Source organism: Physella acuta, unplaced genomic scaffold, assembly GCF_028476545.2.
Source record: "Physella acuta isolate Inbredline_101_S28 unplaced genomic scaffold, ASM2847654v3 ptg000116l, whole genome shotgun sequence".
In the NCBI taxonomy this organism is placed as follows: Eukaryota; Metazoa; Mollusca; class Gastropoda; family Physidae; genus Physella; species Physella acuta.
In genome coordinates, this window is record NW_026731636.1 from 848,126 (window position 1) to 871,507 (window position 23,382).

The 23,382-nt window shown below is 34.2% G+C and overlaps 1 long non-coding RNA gene across 3 annotated transcripts; it reads right to left on the minus strand.

The window, feature by feature from the left end:
• Window positions 1-783: 783 nt before the first annotated feature.
• LOC131934729 (uncharacterized) lies at window positions 784-22,815 on the minus strand. Of its 3 annotated transcripts, none has more exons than XR_009385827.1 (4): window positions 22,745-22,815; window positions 5,192-5,303; window positions 2,097-2,162; window positions 784-937 (listed from the first exon to the last, which is right to left on the minus strand). It is a non-coding gene; the product is annotated as an uncharacterized LOC131934729 (long non-coding RNA). The 3 variants fall into 3 exon arrangements; XR_009385825.1 differs by lacking the exon at window positions 22,745-22,815 and adding an exon at window positions 16,642-16,708; XR_009385826.1 differs by lacking the exon at window positions 22,745-22,815 and adding an exon at window positions 16,584-16,633.
• Between the last annotated feature and the right edge of the window lie 567 nt (window positions 22,816-23,382).

Consider the following 23,382-nt stretch of genomic DNA (forward strand, 5'->3'; position numbering starts at 1 on the left):
TTAAATAATAAGACGTATTTTTTAAGCCATCATTATTACTTAGATTATAATGAAGTAAAAATGTTTCTAAATTTCATTACTTTGCTTATTTTGAGAAAAATAATATATTTTATTATTGTGAAATGAAAAAAAAATTATTTCTTTGACACATATGAAATATTTGTGTTATTCTTTTTATTTTATGAAACCTAGTAAATTATTTGTTAAAATTATTTGACAATTGTAGCTTGAATTTCTTTTTCTTCTTTAATCTTAAAAGGAATACAATTATTCTGATAAATGACGTTTGTTTTCCAAATAGACAACGTTTCTTTTTAAAATTGTATGCATAGAAGTTATTTTTAAGCAGGTAAACGTTTCAAAGACGGCCGCCTTGGAAAACCATATCAGCTAAGTCAGTAACCGAAGACGAACCATCACCAATTCACACAATTCGCTGATGATATAGATGCCATTGCAACCGTGAAGACATGGAGTAGACATTGATAATGACCAACATCCTGAATGGTATGGCTTCTGATTTGTAAATGGCAATGTTGTAAGGCTCTGTGCCGAGAGAGAAAATAAGGGGAAAGCAAAGACGAATATTTATATATGACACAAAGGAACAGACTAGTCTTCTCACAGAAAGAAAATGAGCGTCAGACGACTGAAGTGGATGGCGGAGAATTTATGTGTCCACTGTGGTGCCCCCAACAACCATAATAAGGGCAAAAAGAAGATGATGATGATGATTTGATAATCACATATCGCCTAATTATCGCAAATAAACATACAAAAAAAAATTTTCTTTTCGATTTTTATTAGATGAATTAATTAACAAAATTATCCATTAGTTGTTTCTTTTGACAAGGACTCCTGGGTCATCCAAAAATGACGTCATGCGTTGCCATTCCCTGGTCTCATACACCTAAATGTTGTTCCACATGGTTTGGTCCTATTACACAGAAAAAAATAAAAAATTGTTAAAAACATCTAGAAATGGTATATATGTCTATCTAAATATATATATATATCTATCTCTCTCTCTCTCTCTCTCTCTCTCTCTCTCTCTCTCTCTCTATATATATATATATATATATATATATATATATATATATAAATATATATAAATATATATAAATATATATATATAAATATATATAAATATATATATATATATATATATATATATATATATATATATATATATATATATATATATATATATATATATAATATATATATATATATATATATATATATATATATATATATATATATATATATATATATATATATATATATATATATATATATATATATATTTATATATATATATGTATACATACATTTATATAAAAAACCTTAGAATCATTAGATTTGTCCACACGTTTGTGAAAAAGTAATTAAAGAGTATGTCATTTGGTCTACGAACAGTGGAGGTAGCTTTTTAATGTAATAATTTTAAAATATTTTGTTTACTATTTCTAAGAAAAACAAAAATAAAAAATTATAACATTTTTTAAATAGATTTTTTATTATAAATTAAGTTTTGTTTTGTAATTGCGAAAGAAATTTAATAAAATATTTGATTTATACTATTAAGAAAGCCCTCGCATTTCTAATAACATTGCGAGTAATAAATATGCGAATATTCAATCATTGTTTGAATGACATGAAATCACTCCAATGTTTAAATTTAGGCCCTATGCATTTAATATAACAGCTACTCACCTATGTATTAATCATTCAATGTCTCAATTTTTTTGAAAACCTATGCGAACCTAGGCAGTATGCCTAGTATATATATATATATATATATATATATATACTTTGCAATGGTCATGAGAAATGCCCAGTTGCATTATTAACAATTTTTGATATTCACAGTGACGCTCTCTAACACATACTTTGGACAAATAGGTGTATTCAAATATTACACGAACCATAAAACACAAACACCCGAACTCAAACATAAATACATTGTTTATCTGTATCTTTACACACATGTGTACTAAAATGACATTTTTTTACGCGGCATGCTTTAATTGACGATTTTCACGGACCCCCTATCCCCAGTATGATAATGACGTCATTTAAGGACAAATTTTTACCTGCACACATAAATGTCCCAACAGCATGGTTTAGTGGGAAAACATTTTTTAAAGTATCGGGCGCACCTATAAAAAAACCATTTTATTTACGAAGACAACTTATATTGTTATCTATAATAAAAAGCTGGTTGACATGTTTTAGTCCTTCCTTCCATCCGTTATTCCTTCATCGCTAAAGATTCTAGAACCATAAAAGTAAACATTAACACATGCCGTGATTTTACGTAACTCATTTTCTAATTATAAGTATTGGACTAGGGTTTGTTTATATAACGACTTTTATTTTTTAATTGTCGTCAAATGTTTACTCTTTTGCATACCTAAGCTAAAGAACGTGAAGAAATATTAAATACATGCACATTGCTAAAACATATTAAACTGATCAATGTAAAACAATACATTTGCTTATATGCCTAGAAAAAATGAATTGAATTTACATGTACCTATGTGGGGATAGGACACAAACACAACCGAAAAAATAAACACAACACAAACTCAAAACTAAAACAAGCACACACAAACACAATGCAAACACAAACGCAAAAAAAACACAAAGTAATGCACAAACACAAACGCTAACGCAGACTCAACACGCAAACACAACGACGAACAAAAAAAAAAGAATCGCAAACACAACGCAAAACCAAACTTAAACACAAAAGAAAACACAGTCGCCCACACAAACGTAAACACAAATGCAAACACTAATGCAAACGCAAACGGAAACAAAAAAACGCAAACATAAACCCTATCACAGCCCTAAAAACAAACAATAACGCATCACATAAACACAAACTTTAATGCAAACATAAAAGCATAGTGCTCACAGTGTAGCCCTGGGCGTCGAATAGCACCCTGCCGGGGATCCGGTTGAAGCGCCGGATTCTATTTAGTAGACGACTATAATACCCCTAGCCTGTCCGCAAACCGAAAGATAGAAGTAAACAGTGGACATTTAGGAGCAGCGTGTAAACTGTTATTGATTAAAAATAATAATCAGTGTATATAGGAATATTTTAAAGGCAGTTTAAATATCCGTGTTTTACCAACCTCATTGCACTTTATTCAATCCACGCTAATTATTGTATTTCAACAATAATGCCCTAATTGACGTCAGCGCAATATGCATTCACATTTTTTTACTTAAATATCAATATTTGGCGTGAGTTTAAAAAAATTCAATTACCTCCCCTGTCATAAGTATTATATATTTTATTAAACATTTGAATTGATTACTTTTATTCAACCATAGGTATATAAGCAAAATATTATTTGATATTGATCCTTTTAATATGTTTTAAATGTGAGTGTATTTAATATTTTATTTAAGTTCGTTTCTTGACTAATGCAATAAAGAATAAAAGCTGCCGACATGAAAAAAATGTAATTCGTTATGTAAATATACCCTACTTAAGTAATTGTATAAGAATGCGATGAAAGTAAAGTCAAGGCATATGTTGATGTTTTCTTTTAAGGTTCTGGTTCTATAGCGATGACGGAATGATGGAATGACGGAAGGAAGGACTGACACACTACCACTAGCCTTGTATAATAGTATATTATGACTATGATTACGATTAAGCTAATCACGGTTTTTGTTTAGTGCTACCGTCACCAGCATGGAATGCGGGCGCTCTGCTAGTATGCAATTTACGAGCCGACTCGCGGCGTAACATTCGCCGCTATTTAGTTGTTATATATTCTACATTTCAGTAATTCATTTTTTGCGAATGCTGCCACTGAAAATTTTTGCTTTAAAACACTATCAGTAGCCCGTTAGGGACGATAACCCCCTCCTCCATTCACCCGACTTCTACCCGGTTCCCCGTGAAAGAAGTCTCCTCTTAGTTACCTCCCTTAAGTTTAAAATAGTTTCAAACTAAATTATCTGCCCCTAATGGCCGTGACTAATTAGACCCTAATCCACGATTGTAAAAAAAAAATGGTCAACAGACCGGTGGGGGTGGGGGTGGTAGCGATATGCCTAGAGAGGAAGAGAGGGGGCTGCTAGGCGGCGCTTACGTCTTTTGGTGCCCAGCAAGGTCCCCTTGAAGAGAATTATATATATATATTGTTGAGCTTACATCTTGTTGGTTTCCCGCATGGTGCCCATGAGAATTATATATGCGAGTTGACCCGCGACGTAGCATACGGCTCTATTTAGTTGTTCTATTTCCTATTTTTCATATTTTGTGAATTCGACGCTAACAATGCTTCGACTAAAAATATTTTGCTTTAAAACACTATCAGTAGCTCGTGAAGAACCCTCACTTTCCATTCCTCTCCCTCCCCCGTGAAAGCAGCCATCCGTGACGACAATTCGCGAACGACATTGAAAAGATTAAACAGAAGGTGTTATTACCTCACCTTAGTTACACATATTTTAAAAACTAAATTATCTGCCCCTAATAGCCGTCACTAATTCGACCCAATAGTAAACAGCTCACCAGACTGATGGGGGTGGGGGTGGTAGCGATATGGTCTGTTTAGCTTACGTCTTGATGGTGTTTCGCATGGTCGCCATGAAGACAATTATATAGACAGATTGCTACATTATAATGAAGATACATGTGTAAGTCTGGTTTAGGTAAGGTTTAAGATGTTAAATGCATGTATAAATTGAGTCATCATTCCCGTTCGAGCCCAAGACACATGGGGCAGATGAAGTAGGGCTCATCTGCATCAGAGACCTCAGCATATGAAGCGATAACTGGCGGTCACAACATTACATATAATTTCTAAGAGTCGACTACACTAAAATGCTATCAAAAGGTCATGCAATATTATTCGAATTGATGTGAAAGCTTAGAGGTTCTCAATACATCTTTTTATGCATCTTTAATATTATATTTTTATTGGTAATATACTCTAAAAGTAACTGTTATTCCTAGGATAAACGGATTTTTAAAATTAATAGAGATTATGTATAAAATTAGCTGTGTTCCGCTTGTTTACTTGATGGGCCTTGTACTTTTGCTCAATACCACTATTACCAAAACATTTTAAAATTTACCATAACATTTGCTGGTTCTAATCTTAACTCTAAACAACCAGGTAATAAAAGAAACTAAAATATGTGGATAACAAAAACATACCATCTTTTGCCAAAGGTTTCTGTTAAGTTACATTCCACGAAAGAAACTGTGCATAACAGCAGCAACAGTAAGATCAAATTGCTCATCATGAGTTAGGCCACGATGTGTCTATCTATTTAATGAGAAAGTTTGTTCATAATAAAAGCAACACGTTTGTTTTTTAAATTCATAAAAAGCGTTTTAATAACAATATTTTATTTAATAATGCATTTTAAAAAAATAGAATATCTTCTTGAAATATATAATAATCCACTATCTTTTAAATTAACATAAACAAATGCGTTGGTCACTATAATTTCGAATTGATACCTTTACTTATATTTAGGAAGGGACCCACACTTTTATTTATATGATTTTAAATATTATTGTATCATTATATATTTCATGAATTACATTTTTTCTCTACTTTTTAGTGCATTATAACATATTAGTGACAAAGCAAAGAAAAGTTATATTGCTAAAAATCAGACACATTTAAAATAACATAGGCTACCATTACTTTTTTAGAAAAACAAAATTTAAATAAATTATTATTCAGCACTGCATCGTATTAAAAACACACACACACACACACAGATTAAGACACATAAATGATTCCGTAAAAAATCCCGGCTGTTCATTGGTATTTGTGTTATCTTTTCAAGTAGTTTGTATTACTTTTGGCAGAGAAAACTATTTACATTTTATAGCGTACGCCTTGATAAGTAGATGTAAGTCAAATTTGCTTAAAATAGGTAATTTCTTCATATTCTAAAATTAGAAGATCACGCCATTAGTTTTGTGCACTTTCCGTATTTTAACCCCGTGAAATTTGAATTCATTTTTTTCTGCGTTCTTATCAGAATAATAAACACTTTTGCGGTAGCATAATTAAAATGCTTTTATTTTTATTTTCTTTCTTTAAATAAAATATAGTTTGTACATTTAAAGCACCCAGCATATTATTTTCAACAAAATACCATATCAAGTTCTCTATATATTGATGAAGAGTCAGATTTGATATCCTGTGAAAATATTTTGCGGACAGAGAGAGAGAGAGAGAGAGAGAGAGAAGTGCGCGAATGGGCTTATATATATTAGGACTAGCCGTTGGTACCCGTTACACGTGAATTATCGGTCTATATATTTTTAATGGTATACATTTTTTGGAAAAATATTTTATAAAATAGTTATTGTTCAAAAAGCAATGTTCTTTACTAAAAGGTTTTAGGATATTAGTGACAAAGCAAAGAGATAACTAAATAGCTATAAGCCCGACACATTTAAAATAACACAGGCTACTAATACCTATTAGAAAAAAATAAGACCAAATTATATACATAATTTATCAACACAACACCGTATTAAATGGACGCATTGATTAAAAGGCTTAAATAACTCAGTTAAAAAACCGGCTTTTCAATAGTATTTATGTTGCTTTTTAAAGAAATTTTATAAGTTTTGGCCGAGGAAATTGTATAAAATTCATAAATTACGTCTCGATAAATAAAACTATAGATCTAAATTAAATTTTAATGAAATAGTTCACTTCTTTATATTCTAAAAATGGATGATGACGCCATTGGTTTTGTGTACTTTATTTCAATTTTATGACATGTGACGTCAGCGATTTCTGCGTTCTTGTCCCAATTATAAACACTTTTCCGGTTGCATAATTAAAAGTGTGTTTCTACATTCGAATATGTCTTTATTTTTATTTTCTTTCTTTAAATAAAATTGTGTTTATACATTTAAAACATCTTCCATATTATTTTCAACAAAAGTCCGTATCAAGTTCTCCATATATCGCTGAAGATTGTGATATCCTGCGTAAATAGTTTGCGGACAGAGAGAGAGAGAGAGAGAGAGAGAGAGAGAGAGAGAGAGAGAGAGAGAGAGAAAGAGAAGTGCGCACATGGGCGTTTATATATTAGAATAGAGAAAGTATTGTAATCGTGCACAAAAAACACGTGTAATTTTTACAGTTTTCCTGTTTTTACTTCTTAGGGCTTCATCAAATACGGAGTGTAGGGGACTTATTTTCATCGGACAAACGTTCTAAATAAAGATTTATTAAAATGTCGGTGGTTCACACGTAATCATGTTCGGAAAAACTGGACTTTGCAATTCTGTCAGTGTGTGTATGGGGGAATTTATGTCTGTAAAAAAGCGTGAATGGGTTTATTTGAATAGGTTACAGCTAGGTTATTTAACTTTTATATAAGTATTATTATATCAAACTTGCAGTTCTGTATTAACTTTTGAGCGATTTCCGATAGCCGGAAGTGGGACTTATTGTACTTTTAGTTTTTCAAAAGCCTATAACTTGAGAACGGTTTCAGATAGAAAAATAAAATCTTACATAAAAGTAAAAGACCACTTTTTCTGCTTCCCGTCAACTTTAGAGTAATTTCCTTTCTACCGGAAGTAGTAATTTACAAAGTTTCCGATTTAACAAAAAAGCATATATATTTATAAAGTACTGATAACATTCCGCACTATCATGCACATATTTTTTGCCATTAACTAGGTGCCCAATTTTCGTTTCTACGAGATTCTATTGTATTTTAAATAGTTTTAGCAATTAAAAAATGATTAAAAATTATTTCTATATCCCGAGTTGCCTTCCCCGTAGTGTTATAAAAGAATATTCGCAATATTAAGGAGGAGAGATCACTCCCGGTTTATTTTCAGCACTCTAACCTTTTTTGTTTACAAAAAAAATTGCATGCCTATAAACTTTTGCGCACCTAATGAACATGATAACTCGTGTATAATAAGATGGAATAGTTGGTTACGGCTGCCAAATAATTTAGGCAAAATTTTCATTATTTTAAAAAAAAATTCTTGGCATCCAACTAAGTCAAATTTAATGTTAGATTGCATTGTCTTCATGTCTTGATCAACGTGCCAACTTTTCGCACCCCAGTTTCGATCCATGATGCGTGTCGGTAAACAAACTGTCGACAGGAAGCAAGTTAGACAAGAGCTTGTAGATACGCTTTATTACCGAAGTATATATTTTTTTAACATTTTGAGCTTAAACTTTCACCGGAAATAAACGTTCTAAAATGGCAAAATATATAGAACTAGCGAATGAGCTAGACATTAAAAAGGAAGACAGGTTGGCATTTGCAAAACAAAAGAAAGCTGAAAACGATACTAGAAAAAAAAGAAGAGAAGGCTAGAAAAGAAGAAGAAAAGGCTAGAAATAAAGTAGAAAAGGCTAGAAACGAAGAAGAGAAGGCTAAAAAGGAAGTAGATGACAAGGAAATGGCTAAAGGGTTAGAAGATAGAAATTGATAAAAAGAAGCATTTAAAAGCAAGAAAAAAGGAGATGAAAGACTGCTAAAGCAGTAAATGAGAAAATACGGCTTCAAAGAGAAGCAGATAAAGCAAAGCATAAGCTAGAAATAGAGTTAAATAGATCTGAAATTACAACAGGCAGTGTTAGTGTTTACTTAAGTTCATCACAGAGCGGCAGTCTAGGTGTTAAGCCCCTGGGAGAATGGTAGTCAAGGTGATTCAATAAGTTTATCGGAAAATGGCAGCAATCACCATAAAATAATACTATCGGATGATAGCAAACCAATGATGATGAACAAGTTGGTAAACGAAATAAGCAACACCGGAGATAACGTACCTATAGTAGAACTATTAAGAAAGTTGGAGTCAAACCATAAAGAAGATATACTGGACATTAAGAGTAAATTTAACAGAGAATTGGAGAATTTTTTTTTTTTGAATGAATTGGAATTAATAATGAATCACAAGTTAGTCAAGAAATATGAGTCAAAAACTAGAAGGTACCTGTAATTAAAGCACAAACTGAAAGTAGAAGAAGTATATTAAGCTGTGGATACAGTAACAATAATTATATAAAAAAAAATCTAATTGATGATTTACATCGGAAACACAGGTCACTCCCAAGATCACTGCTAGTGTAGATTGGCAGATCAAACAGAAATAGTCATGTACAAGAAACTACATATAATATCAAAATACAGCAATAACCATAATTTAAGAAAGAACGTATCTTATTAGTCCAACAGAGACCTAGATGACAGATATCTAATTAAAAAAATATGAGAGGTCAAGGCAATGCCATAATATTTGTATAAAGTTGGTTGATAAACCAAGCAAAAGAACACATAGTGAGAAAATACTAAGCTAGATGACCAAGAAATAATACAGATACCCAAAGAGAAGGAAGATAATGGTCAAGAAAACCTAATAGTAATACAAGTTAAAATAAATCAAGGGAATTATTATAGTAGCAAAGCTAGAAGCCACACCCACAATTTATGGAAGAGATGTCAGACGGGTCATCAATTATACAAAGGTTAAAACAAACATGATTTTATGAATTTATTGTTACACATTATGCCAAGTATAGTATGTTATCTAATATATAAAGCTCAATTCATACAGCATACAGCTACATGTGATAAGTTTGTTTGTCGTGGACATACTTTGATGGATTTAAGTGTTAGATTATAACCGTGCTCATAGTCTAAATTTATAAGTTAAAAAATTACTATTAAAAGGGTTGGGACATAATTTTCATTTTTTTAAACTGATAGTAATAATTTTCGGCATGTTCATTAAACACAACTTTAAAAAAAATATCATCTTTTATAAAAATTCTAATTATGTCTGAAAATTATATTTATATTTAGTCCTTTAGCACTTACTTCCCTTTGATAAATTAGGAAAACACAATTACTTCCCTTTATAAAACATTGCATTAGTGGAAAAGAATTTACATTTTATTACTTTGTTTTGGTGTTGGGAAAAAAATAATTACATAATTAGCGGGGATTGATCACGTGCAAATGTTGTAGGTGTTTTACGATTAAGCTCGGAGTATTATAATAGTTCATTAAATTGAAACAGGCGAGTCCGCCGGCGCCCCACCAGGGTTCAATTTGGCGCTCTGGGCTATCCTGTGAGCGGTATGGTGCATAATTTCGCTTTAAACAGTACGATAGAGTATGGATACGAAAGGTTACTATAGTCTTTAAGTGAAGCGAATCCGGGCGTCCTCTGGTGCCCAGACAGGTTGCTATTTGGGGTCCCGGGCCTCCCGTGTTCGGTTTGGCGCCTACGTTCGTTTAAGTGAGTGCAAAAGACTATGAATAAGTTGGGGTACTATAGTCGTTTATTAAGCTGAAACAGGCGATTCCGCTAGACTGTGAGCACTTTGCGTTTATGTTCGCGTTAGTGTTTTCTTTGTGTTTAGGTTGGGTTTGCGTTAGTGGTTGCGTTTTGATTTGGTTCGTTTTTGTTCTTTCTTTTTTCGTTTTCGTTTGTGTTTTTTTCTTTGGGTTTGTGTTTGTGGTTGGTTTTGCGTTTGGATTTGGTTTATTTTCGTTTGCTTTTTCATTTGTGTTTTTTTCTTTGGGTTTGTGTTTCTGGTTGGTTTTGCATTTGGATTTGATTTGTTTTCGTTTGCTTTTTCGTTTTTTTCTTTGTGTTCGTATTGGTGTTTGTGGTTGTGATTGGGTTTGTTGTTAGGTTTTTGTTTTCGTTTGTATTTGTAATAGTGTTAGCGTTATGTTTGCGTTTTATTGTTGAGGTTTTGGTTGGTTGTGGTTTGGGTGGGCAATGCCGGGTTTATGATGATTAATAAACACACAGGTAATGGTCTTTAACAGAAAGGTTTTCACAGAAGCCAGAGCAGGGCCTGGCCGGGACGGCTAGTTATGTTATATAATGTTTAATGTACAATATCTATGGTAGGCAAATAAAAGTAAAGGACTATATATACATCACATGATTATAAGCAGGACGTCTAAATCATGACACATGTACAGGTCAGAGCTTGCTAATGGCAGGAATGTTATTGATGTGCCGTGACCTAGATGTAACTTAAATGGGTCAACTAGGGGAGACAACAAGAAAATTAAGCAAGCGTGGTAAGAAAATGCGTTGTGGATAAGGAAGGCTATCACTGAATATAATAAAAAAATAATTTATGAGTTTAATTTAATCTTGAGTATTTAAATTATGTGATATAAAAATGCAGATAAGTCGTATAACAAATTAGTTTCTTGATATTCTTACTCAGTTGATGTAATGGGTTTAGTACCAGGGACACTCCATGATTAAAATGTTTTTTTTCTATTTGGGCATATGTAGGTACCAACTATTAAACATAATGCTTATACATTTCAAAGCATTTTTCAAACACTAACACATTTAAATTATCGGGTTTATTTCGATATTGATATTGTTTAAGGTTCTGTGTATGAACAAGCTGATTGTGATGTGTGCCACTGTATATTAAAATGTATGAGCATTTTCTACACACTTATTGATCTAAATATATTGTCATAATATTTTGCAATTTTTATAATCTAGAAATTATCTAGTGAGTGATATAATCACCACACATTGTGGTATGTTCTGCTTGTAAACTTGTGACTACAAATGTTTATTCTATATTGAATTTATTTTCACTCTACTTTTTTGTGTCTGGCACATGATCCTGCCCTACTAGCATTGTACTTATAAAATTGTGTTGCAAAGAGTTTTATTTGAAAAGGGGACGTGTAACAGACTGTACTTTTGGTATCGTTTATCTATATTGTATTTACCATGAACTTGTACAAAAGGAGAATACCTGGCCAACGAAGGACTATATGAGCGATTAGTCATGTTTTTCCATGCTTTTGTAAGATCGATCACATACTTTAGGGGAGTGAATGAAGGATATAAAAGGGGAAAAAATGGACACAGAAGAAATAAGAAAAATGCATAAATTTGGACAATGTTTAGAACATGGGTTCTCAAACTGTGGGTCGCGAGCCCCAGGTGGGTCGCAAAGGGCTTTCTGGGGGGTCGCCAACTAGTAGAGTACACACCAGCAATGAAAAAAAATCCCATAAATATTTAGAAAAATATCTAAAATTCGGCTTTACTAACATCACTGGAAATGAAATAGAGAAGAAACAACGTGTATTGTGCAAAGTTGTTCTCAGTCATGAGTCTATGAAACCTTTAATTCTAAAACGTCATTTTGAGACGAGTCATTATGAACTTACCAAAAAAAGGAGAAAGAACACGGTCATATTTTTATCATTCAAGGAGTGCAAGGAAGCTGTGGTAAAGTGTTGGATAATAGGATTATCAAAGTCAATAATACAAACTCAAACTCAGTTTCCAAGACAACTTCTCGGCCCATTCATTGTTACAATTGTCAAAAGTAGGTCATGTAGGAAGAAACTGTCCAGATAGAGTTAGTTTTAGAAATTAGTTGGGAAGAAGGTCACAAGTCATATGCTTTGTTTTGTTTACAATAGGCCTGGTCATATGCAGGAAGATTGTAGGGATTTTTAAGCATCAATGAGGAACAATTGTAGGAATGACCAACATGTTGTATATATAGCTGTGCTGATTATGTTGATACTTCTCTAGGTTGGCGAGAATCATAATTTGATGTGATCCATGATGTGGAAATACTATATTGTATTATGATAATGTAGGCTGAATTGATTTGTTTTCTAGGTTGATAGAAGTTCTTATGCGCTGTTGATGTTTTTATACGATGTGTTGATGGAACTTTATCCTAATGTTTTATTACAAGAACTGGGGGATCCAGTGGCATATTGTTTAAGCTACATATATTTCTATGTAATGATTGAAACAACCACATATGTCCTCTAAATGGTGGAACTAGAGCTCTGTTTTCCATCACAAATAGTAGTGCTTGGTTAAATATTTATAGTAGCTACTGATTAGAAGAGATGGGCAATGCTGAATGTGGTAATGAGAGAACTGTAGAATAAACCAAGAACCAACAATACCTTGTCGGATGGACACAGATTACAGTGCAAACGGTTAACATGAGTTGAATGTCAGTTGTTTGAAATAAAGTTGTGTGTCAGTAAAACTACAAGATTTAATGTGTGAACTAATTTGGATTTGAAAATATTAGGACATTTCATGTATATATGATCTAGATGATTTTGGGTAAGTTGAATAATATGCTCGAGTATGGTATAATATAAGCTAGAAGATAGAAGGGGAGGGGGGCAATGTTATGATGCATATTCGATGTATAGATTGGCGCGAGTGAATGTTGGTGTAAAGGTCGGTCTTTCGGTTGGTCGGTGGTTCAGTCTGACGGTCTGTCGGGCGGTCGGTCGGTTAGTCAGTCAGATAGTTTTTCGATCGGTCAGCCAGTCGGTCGGTTGGTCAGTCGTTCAGTCGTTAGGTCGGTCGGTCGGTCGATCGGTCGATATATCTATCCATCATTTTATCCATAAATTCGTCGGACGATTGTTTGGTCGGTTTATCCGTCTGTCAGGACATCAGTTGGTCGGTCGAGCGGCATGTCGTTTCATCTGTTTTTAGTTTCTGAGACGGTCTTTGTGTCGATCGGTCGGTCGGTGTTTCGGTCGGTCTGTCGATTGGTCTATTGGTCGGTCGGTCGGTCAGTTAGTAGTTCGATCGATTAAGTGGTCGGTCGGTAAGTTTGTCGGTCGGTCTGTCAGTCGGTGGGTTGGCCTGTCTGTCGATCTGTCTTTCGATCGGTCGGTAGGTTTGTCGGTTGTTCGGTCGGTCAGTAGATCAATCGCCCGGAAGATGTTTGGTCAGTCAGTTGGTCTGACCTTCAAAAGGTAGGGCGTTCCATCAGTTTGTTCTCTGAGCGATGGGTAGATCAATCTATCAGTCTTTTTTTTCTCTTTTTCTGTCTGTCTGTCTCTCTCTCTCTCTCTCTATCTCGCTATCACTGTCTCTTTTCTGTTTATCTATCCTGTCTTTCTCTGTGTTGCTCACTGTCTCTATCTCTCGTTTTTAAATTTCTATCTCTGTCAGTCTGTCTTTCTGTCGGATTCTGTGTCTATATAATTTTCGATCTATCGGTCACCTTTTCAACCCTCTGCTATTGTAATGCTTGTATATAGTAGTCAACACAAATAAATATAAATTTCAATCTATTTCAATCTTGAAGTATTTATCTATATACTACTAAAATTCAAATGTTTGTATATAATTTATTTATTGATTTTTTTTTTCATTTTTTTGTCTGTTTTGTTAGATTAGATTGGAGCATCTGCTCTATGTGTAGAACTGTTAAATACGTATTTGTATAGAATATTTTTTCCTAAAATAATATACACACATGTAGGGGTCGGCGTGGTCGAGTCGGTAAAGCTCATGGTTGCTAAACCGAAAAGTCTCGAGTTCGAACCCTCGGGCAGATGAGGCTCGTTAGCTGGGGACATCCACTCTTCTAGGAGAGACAACTCCAAAATTAAACAACTGCTGCCTTGTAGTTTGTTCTTGGTTGGACAAAGGCTATGGAAGCAAATCCAAAAAAGAAAAGCAGGCTGAAATCGGAGTCAATGGCCTCAATGGCGCATAACCAGTTGACACGTTGATAAATTCGAATAAAGTCTCGAGTTCAAACCCACTGGCAGATAAATCTCGATCCCCTTCAGCACTAATAATTAAGAACGAAGAAGAAGAAGAAGATACACACATGTAAAAACGGTACATAATTTATTAATATGTTTGTTTGTAGAAATACCCCTTTAATTATGAAAGTTCAGAACAAATATTTTATTAAAAACAAACATGGCGACGTTCATTGACGACCATGGTACCCATTAATAACGCTCATAAAGCTTAATGATCTAGCAAATAGCTTTTAGAATAGGCATATTAGCAATTTTTAAAGTTCCAACACTTTTATCAATTTTAATAGAATACGCTAAATTAAATTAACAGTTCTTCTAATTTGAGTATGCAATCAATGTATCTAGATCTATCTATAAGCTGTCAAAAGAAAAGTATTCAAATTAGGCAGAACCAAAAATAATTAGTTAAAATGAAAAACAAGCACGCAAACACAATAAATAAATGAGTTTTTTTATTTAACCATTTTTGTCCTAGAATGTTCTATTTTTAGCTTCACATATAATGTAATTCGACAAAACAAGGAATTCATCTAGAGTTACCGATAATTAGACTAGAGCAATTTTTCATCTGTTCGTAGATTCTATCGAGATCGAGATTCTAGATATACAATCTAATTTAGGCCAATAAAACAGCGAATAATTTAATTTCTTTACTAAGCTATTTCAGGCCTTAATTATTATATTTAAATCTTTGTATTTTAACAATGGACTCGTCTAAAATAGGATATAAGCTGACTTAAGTAAAATAACCACATATACATTTTGACCAAATGATAACTGCCTAACTGGACAAGACGATAGTGTAATAGACACCATGTAGGTAGTACAGGTACGAAACACATCACGTCAATGTAAAATTTTAAGGTTTGAATTTTCCCTCATTGAAAATACGCCGTACGAGATCACAACGCACGCGGTTGGTTCTAATGCGTTTGGACCATTTAGTGCTATGTCAAATATTTTTAGAGCATTATAAACTTTTTACCCTTTACTTTAACTTTTTAACTTTCTTACTGCAACTTAATTTTTTCTTTACAAACCGGCTTTACAGTAAACAAAAAAGTGAACTATAGTCCAACTGATTTATTTCTTTACCACATAAAGTGATAATGTGACATACATAGTGCCCAGATTCATTGTTTTTTCCCCTAATTTAAAATCAGGTACCCATCAGAACTCGGTGACCCAGAGGGCGCCCTATAGAAACAGGTTCGAAACTCAGTTCGATCTGCAGTCAAGCGCGCTACAGTCCGTTCATTCAACCCATACTTAAAAATAAATCAAATACGAAAGAAAATTTTTTATAATAATAAGCTTTTAAGTGTAATTAAATAATGTAGGAAATTTCAGCGGCGACAAAATGTTTTATTATGAAAGCACACATTTCTTGCTTAATTTGTTTTATTTTCTAGTTTTTAATCATTTGTAAATTATTTTTATTAAATTCCCTTTTGTTTTTTATTTTAGTAATTTTTTTTTATTAAGTTGTAATCAGTAATATAATGTATAATAAGATACACAATTAAATATTTTGCTTTTTCATCAGAGAAGGATGTAAACTTAACTCGTAATTTTTTGTTTTTCTAATTAACCATAAAGCATAATACTCGCAATAGCCTATTTAAAAAAAATAATGATATTTGTTTTCAGTCAAAATTTAATGTCTTTTGCTTTCATAAAGTTTAGCTTTATGAATTGCAAACTGTACATTTGAGAGTGTAGCCATCACTACTTGCCCAAAGCATTTGCTAAACATTAGAATCATATATATCCATAATGATACAATATACATTGATTTAATGAAACTCTTAATTAAGGCACATGCTCTACATTATTAGCTTACACAGTTGCATCCTATATTGATTTTTGCATCTTATTGTAAAATGTTTCTAACTCATTAATAAAATAAATATAAAATAAAATATAAAATAAAATATAAAATAAAATATAAAATTAATATAAAATAAAGTAAAATAAATAATCACCCGTCATTAGTTAGCAATTTAAAACTCACGATAAAACACGAACAGATTACCAACTTACAATTTGCAACGTTGGTTCTATGTAAATTTTCTGCAATCAATCAACGGTCGCCTCTGAGAGTATCTAGGTGTGGCCAAACGAATGTTTTATAGAATATCACAGACAACCTAGGAGGCTGGGCGTGTTTGATCATCATCCAATAGAAATGTCTCATTAGTCCATTAACGAATAAACCGATCGCTACACTGTAAGACACGTAAACTGTAGGCGTATCATGAGTATCATGGCTATTATGTATTATTTTGTTTCACCTATCAAAAAAGAATGTATGTTAAAAAAAACTGTATGTTAACTTTACAAGTGTTTGCTATACCATATTCTTAAAGTGGACTATTCAGTGGATGTTATAGGTTGGGGGTATCAATAAATGATGTCACCCTTTTTTTGACGATTTTTACCTCCCCCCACCCCCTCCCCATCGTCACACGTCGTCACAAAAAGCCAGACTTCCCTAAAATAACGTCGCACCTCAGCCTACAACCCCCTCAAAATTGCAGTTGAATTTTTTTTAACAGCTATATTTTTCCAAAATCTTGTCTGAACTCTGTCAAAATAGAGTATTTTAATCAATTTTTATAAAAATTTATTAAAACAGCTTTCTAAAACGCAAAATAACGTCTAAAATGCGTTTTCTAACATTGCCTTTATATAATGCAAAAGTGGGACGTCACACCATCTAAGCTCCCCCACCCCTCCCCCTCATCACACACCGTCACAAACTTGCGGACCCCCCCTCCCCCCTACGAGTGTGACGTCATTTATGGACGACCCCTTGGTGTTAAATGGTAGTATTGTATAAAATGGGAGTTTGAGGATAACGTTAATCATAGATCAAGATTTAAACAACCTAAAATGTATGTGTTTGGAGTGGAGACTTGAACGACACAAAAATGACCATTGACTAAAACATAAACATAAACATAAGCATAAGGATAAGCATGAGCATGAGCATGAGCATGAGCATGAGCATGAGCATGAGCATGAGCATGAGCATGAGCATGAGCATGAGCATGAGCATGAGCATGAGCATGAGCATGAGCATGAGCATGAGCATGAGCATGAGCATGAGCATGAGCATGAGCATGAGCATGAGCATGAGCATGAGCTTGAGCATGAGCATGAGCATAAGCATGAGCATGAGCATGAGCTCATTTTTTTACCGCCCTCCCTCCTCCCCCCCCCCCCCCCGAACGAAATGAAATATATATAATATATATATATATATAGAAAATATATACTTTTAACAGTGTCCGACCCCCCTCCCCCGAAGAAAGTCTACCGCCCCCCCCCCCCCCCTGAAAATTTCAAGTGCCCCCCCCCCCCCAGAGAAAAAAGTCTGGAAGAAACACTGCACGCACAACGTCAACAACAAATGCAAAACTAATTGTATTGATTAAAGAAGCAGTAACAATCAATTTAATGATAGCCCATGACGTTCTGATTATAATCAGCAGCAATAAAACGCGTTTTAACACTCTAAGAAAATGTGGAATTAAAATGCATAGTCAAAAAAATTCAATCAGGATCTATAACTAAATGTGGTCTCTTTTACTGTATGTCTCGGAGCTAGATTACAGACAGTGGAGAATGAAATAAGAGCATGGAAAAAAGTGGTGGTTAGTGGCACAATATCAGTAAATAACATCACTAAGTAGATGCTGATGTAAAGTCCACGGGAAAAGAGAAGGAGACAAAAAGTCCTGAAGGAAATCGTTTGAAATAGAGGTGTGGGAGGTTGGATTATTAGGGTTCGAGCTTCATAAAAATCATTTGAGTTGACGAAGTGTTGCCTACGCCTATACTCCTTAGGAAACCGAAACAAAAAAATGTTTTTAGCTCTTAAAGTTTCGGCAACTGTATTGTCTTCCGCCCACCTGCTCCGACCGTATACCATTGTACTGATCGGATAGGGATTCAAGAATCCGTGATATTTAGTTCTCTTTAAAACAGTTCAGTGATCCAGGCAAGATTTAATGCAATCAATCAAAAGTATATGATCTCTCAAGTTGAATTTGAGAGAATCGTAAGAATGTTACAAAGAACTAGTCGCGTCTTTTTTTGTTTTAACAAAACTGGCTAGTGAAATTGTACATTACGCGCTAATACACTTGGTTTCTTTTCTAAGTGTTACGAGAGTTATCTACTCACAAATCCAGTACAAATACTTGCGATTTTTGTTAGCGAAAAAAGCGCCCCCACCCCCCCCCCCCCCCCCCACCCACACACACACACACTCATCACAACCATCTTGGACAAAGTTTGTAGAGCGGTTTTTAACGTAACTAACTTTTTTTTTTTAAATGTTACACAATTATACAATGCACAGTACAATTCGTTTCTTTCTGAGAGCTAAAGGTTGTTTACTCAGAATGCAGTGTAATTTTGCTATTTTATTTAGCCTAAAAGCGCCCCCCCCCCCTGCACCATCTTGATAAAAGTCACTAACGTATTTTACAGTTCAACAATCGTACAATACGTTTTAATACAATTGGTTTCTTTTAATAGTGGTAACGTTTATCGACTCAACAATCTAGTGTAAATTCTTCCGATTTAAGTCTCGAAAAAGCGCCCCACCCCCCCATCTAGGAAAAGCTTCAAAGCGGTTTTGCCGGTCACTGTTTCTTAAGAGTATATGCTTTACATTAAGAAATCAAGGTAGAAAAAAGTTATATCAGTATGTAAAGGCGTGTAGCCATTACATTTCTTAACTTAGACGGTTTATAATTCAAAACTGCAGCACAAAATGAGCTTTAAAAAATTTTTCCCACCCCTTTTGGCGCCCCCATAGGGTCGGCGCCCGGGGCGGCCGCCCCCCCCCCTAGCTACGCCTCTGGTTAAAACCTCACATTGATAGCATTAATCAAGCCCAAATTGTGTAGTTTGATCCTAAACCTAAGACCTGAACTCATTATGATCTCCATTTAGATTTGTGAAACCGTCTTATTGAAATCTGGACAAACACAATTATGCTGTTAGTACGTAGCACATGTTTAACTGTACAAGTTAGGTGATTTGATTACGTTAGCTGATGTATTTTAGTTTAGGCATGAGATGATATTTTGGGCTCATCAAATCCTTTTATATGAGATTTATAAAGTAATTATGTGCACATATTTACAAAATATACAAACACGCTTGTAGGCTGTAAACACAGAAACCATACAAACACCCATACAGTCTATCAACACGTAAACCATACAAACATGCATATAGTCTATCAACACAGAACAAAATACAAACATGCATGTAGGCTGACAACATGAAAACATACATACAGGCATTTAGGCTTTCAAACCAGGAACCATCTTTCAAATACATGGAATCGTCTCTGCATGTCTTCATTTGGTGAGAATACTATTGGAGTACAGAGTTTCTTCCAGGCATTTCTTCCAGGTGGACCTTCCCCCATGAAAAGGAACATATATACTTTTAACAGTGTCCGCCCCACCCCCGCCGAAAATTTCAAGTGCCCTCAGCCCTCGGAGAAAAAAGTATGGAAGAAACACTATTGTGGTATGACACCATTACACCGGTTAGCCCTTTTTCTGCTAACTTTATCTTAAGAATAAATGAAGTGAGTTAAACTGTATTTCCATCAGCTGCTCTAAGAACCTTCTGATTGAAACTTATCGATTTAATCGTGACCTTTGGTATTAACATCATCAAATATGATTCTGGTATTTTTAGATTTTGAAATCTGTTCTTGCATTATTAGTTAGCGGAAATGTAACTTAGTGGACTGGAAATAGGTCAATGACGACCTCTTTCTATATGCCACCCAACTCGTCCAACCCACCTATCACACGCATCCCTTCCACTCTTCTAGCTGCATAGCACGAGAACGAAAAGTTGTCACCTACTTACAAGCCTTATAACCACCAAAACACCTACACGCGTCTACTCGGTAAATACAAAGTGACTCCCAAAAATATAGAGCACTCACAATGTGTAATAAAAAGCCTATATAAGTAAGGAATCACTGTGTTATTGTTCTGCGCATCGTCAGAAAAACCGAGTATTGATAATAAGTGCGGCAGCTAGTAGATATCTAAATGTCTCCAGCATGTGCTTGAGGTAAAGGCTTGTAGGACATTTCGACCTCTGGCCACAGCACACGAATGCCTATACAGGTTATATGGAAACAGCTGGTTTAATAAGGTCAGAGTAGGTTGGTGTTTAAATTAGCAAGATCTATTTCTGAAGATGATGTAAAATAAAAACCTAGGTCGATGTGTTAAAGGTAAACATGCAAGCCATAGACGAAAATGTACATCATATTCTCTAATTCCGCTTTGATAGACTTTATGCAAGTTTATATGGACACGATTCTATAGATATCTTAATAGTGTCTCCATTGGATTGAAGTTCATTAATCGAATTCGTCAACTTTGTCAACTTGACTGTGAAAACCGGATCTACTTGGTGGATGTTAAGAGTGAGGTGGGTTATGTAAATATTCTATAGCGTTTAGTGGTTTGAGTGTTAAAGGGAATTAAGAGGCTCAGTGCATTGCGTGAATGCTAGAGTTGAGTGGATTAGGTGTAAGTTTTGGAGTTGAGTGAGTGGAGTGTATGTTAAAAAACTGAGGAGTTTGTCACAGAATGTTGTATGGCTTCCGTGACTGTTGCAGAATTGAAAGGATTGATTCTTCTTCTTTTTCTTTGTTATTAATGTTAGTGTTGTACGGTATTCCCTCTAACACAATCAGTGGCGTAGCCAGGATCGTCTCAAGGGGGGGGTTCCAATTTTTACCCGGGGACAAACTTTCGATTTGCACCCCCCCCTCAAACTTTCGATTTGCACCCCCCCCTCAAACTTTCGATTTGCACCCCCCCCCTCAAACTTTCGATTTGCACCCCCCCTCATACTTTTTATATATACCGAGGGGTCTATGGGGGGGGGGTTATGACCCCCCCTAACCCCCCCTGCCTACGCCACTGAACACAATTAAGTATACGTGTCAAATGATTATGAGTCATTGAGGCCATTGACTCCGATTTCGTTTGTCTATTTGTGAATATACAATAAATATTTGTCCCTCATGACACATACTATGTAATGAAAATGAAGCCAATAAATCAATCTACTCAGCTTTTTAGCTGTGTAAGCTGCTAACGTCCACACATTTTTGATATTCATAAAATCCACTTTACAATTTAAGACTTTTTAAATTCTATTCTATCGTCGAAATACTTAGTAACCTTATATATAAAATCTCACGTCTGTCATCTATTTTCCGAAGCTATGAGATTAGTATCTTTAACAATACATGGTGAACCAAGAGATACGGACTTTTGTTGAAAATAATGCTAGATATATTAAATGTATAAATTAAATGGACAATGTAAGAAACCCATTTTGACGAAGATCAGGATTTTGGTAAATTTCTGTTGCGTATATCCCGTAAAGAAAGATAAGCAAATCTGATTAAAAGCAATTTTATTCTTGATTTAAAGTATTTTGGATCAGTTACAACATTAAATTATACCTAACATGAATATTTACTAATTTAGTTGAAATCACTTAGATGAGTGATTAAACAAATCGCTCATGATCTGTGAATTGAGTACTACTGTAGTAGTCTACGTAGTAGGGCATAAAACTAAAGGTATAGTTTATTTAGCAGGACGTAGAACTTTATTTGTAGCTTATGTGTTAGGGAGTAAAATTATACTAGTAACGAGTGTAGCTTAAATCTGCGATGATTAGCAGACAGCCACATACATATCTGTGTAGTAAGTAATGCATTGCTAAAAGCCTGCTTTTATATGTATCCTTATTGAAATATGTGTATCTGGCCACCTGGTTTGGACGAAGTCGATTGTTTGGTCAAGTGACGACCTGGATTTAAGCTCTATAGTCCCGGCTCTGAACTCGTCATTTCCGGGTTTGTAAGAGTGCCAGCTGCAGTAATAGTACTAACATACAAGATATTAATAAACATCGTCTTATCATTTGATCGCATTGAATCCTGAACAAAATAAACTTTGGCTTAAGGAAGATCCATTATTTTTTGTTTTTTCTACTGCTTCGTTTTTAATTTTAACGTTCGAAGATATTTCATACACAACGATTAAGTATTGCGTTTATAATTGTTACGTACCATGTAGGCCTGTGACTCAAATATCAGCCTGCTTTTCTTTATGGAAGTGCTTCCATAGCCTTTGTCCATTCAAGAACAATCTGCAAAGATGCAGTTGCTCGAATTTAGAGTTGTTTCTCATGTCATCAGCTTTTTTAATCCATGTTAGAAACACAAATACGTACACAAACTCAAGAAAACACCAATACAAACAAACTGTTTGACAGCAGAGATACAGACATTTAAAAGAACAAATACTTAAGCATAAAATACACACTAATACGAAAACGTACCAACATAAATAAACATACATACTAACAAACACAACATAGACGCTTACATGACACACACACATAAACATACTAACACAAAGACACACACAATCACGCACACAGATATAAACACATAATCCAAACCGGCTAAATGTATTGATGCATTGTGTTAAAACATAATTTAATAGATGGTAAAAACGGCTTGTAAATTGCCAATTCCTTCGTACAGGAGTTCAAAATCATTGTGAAGGTTGTCATTTTCTTTGTGGTGATTGTCAGTATATTGGTGGAGTAAGGCTATACTCTTGGTGGAGATGACCAATACCTTGGTGGAGATGGCCATTACCTTGCTGGAAAAGGCACATTTCATTATGGCGATGGTCAATA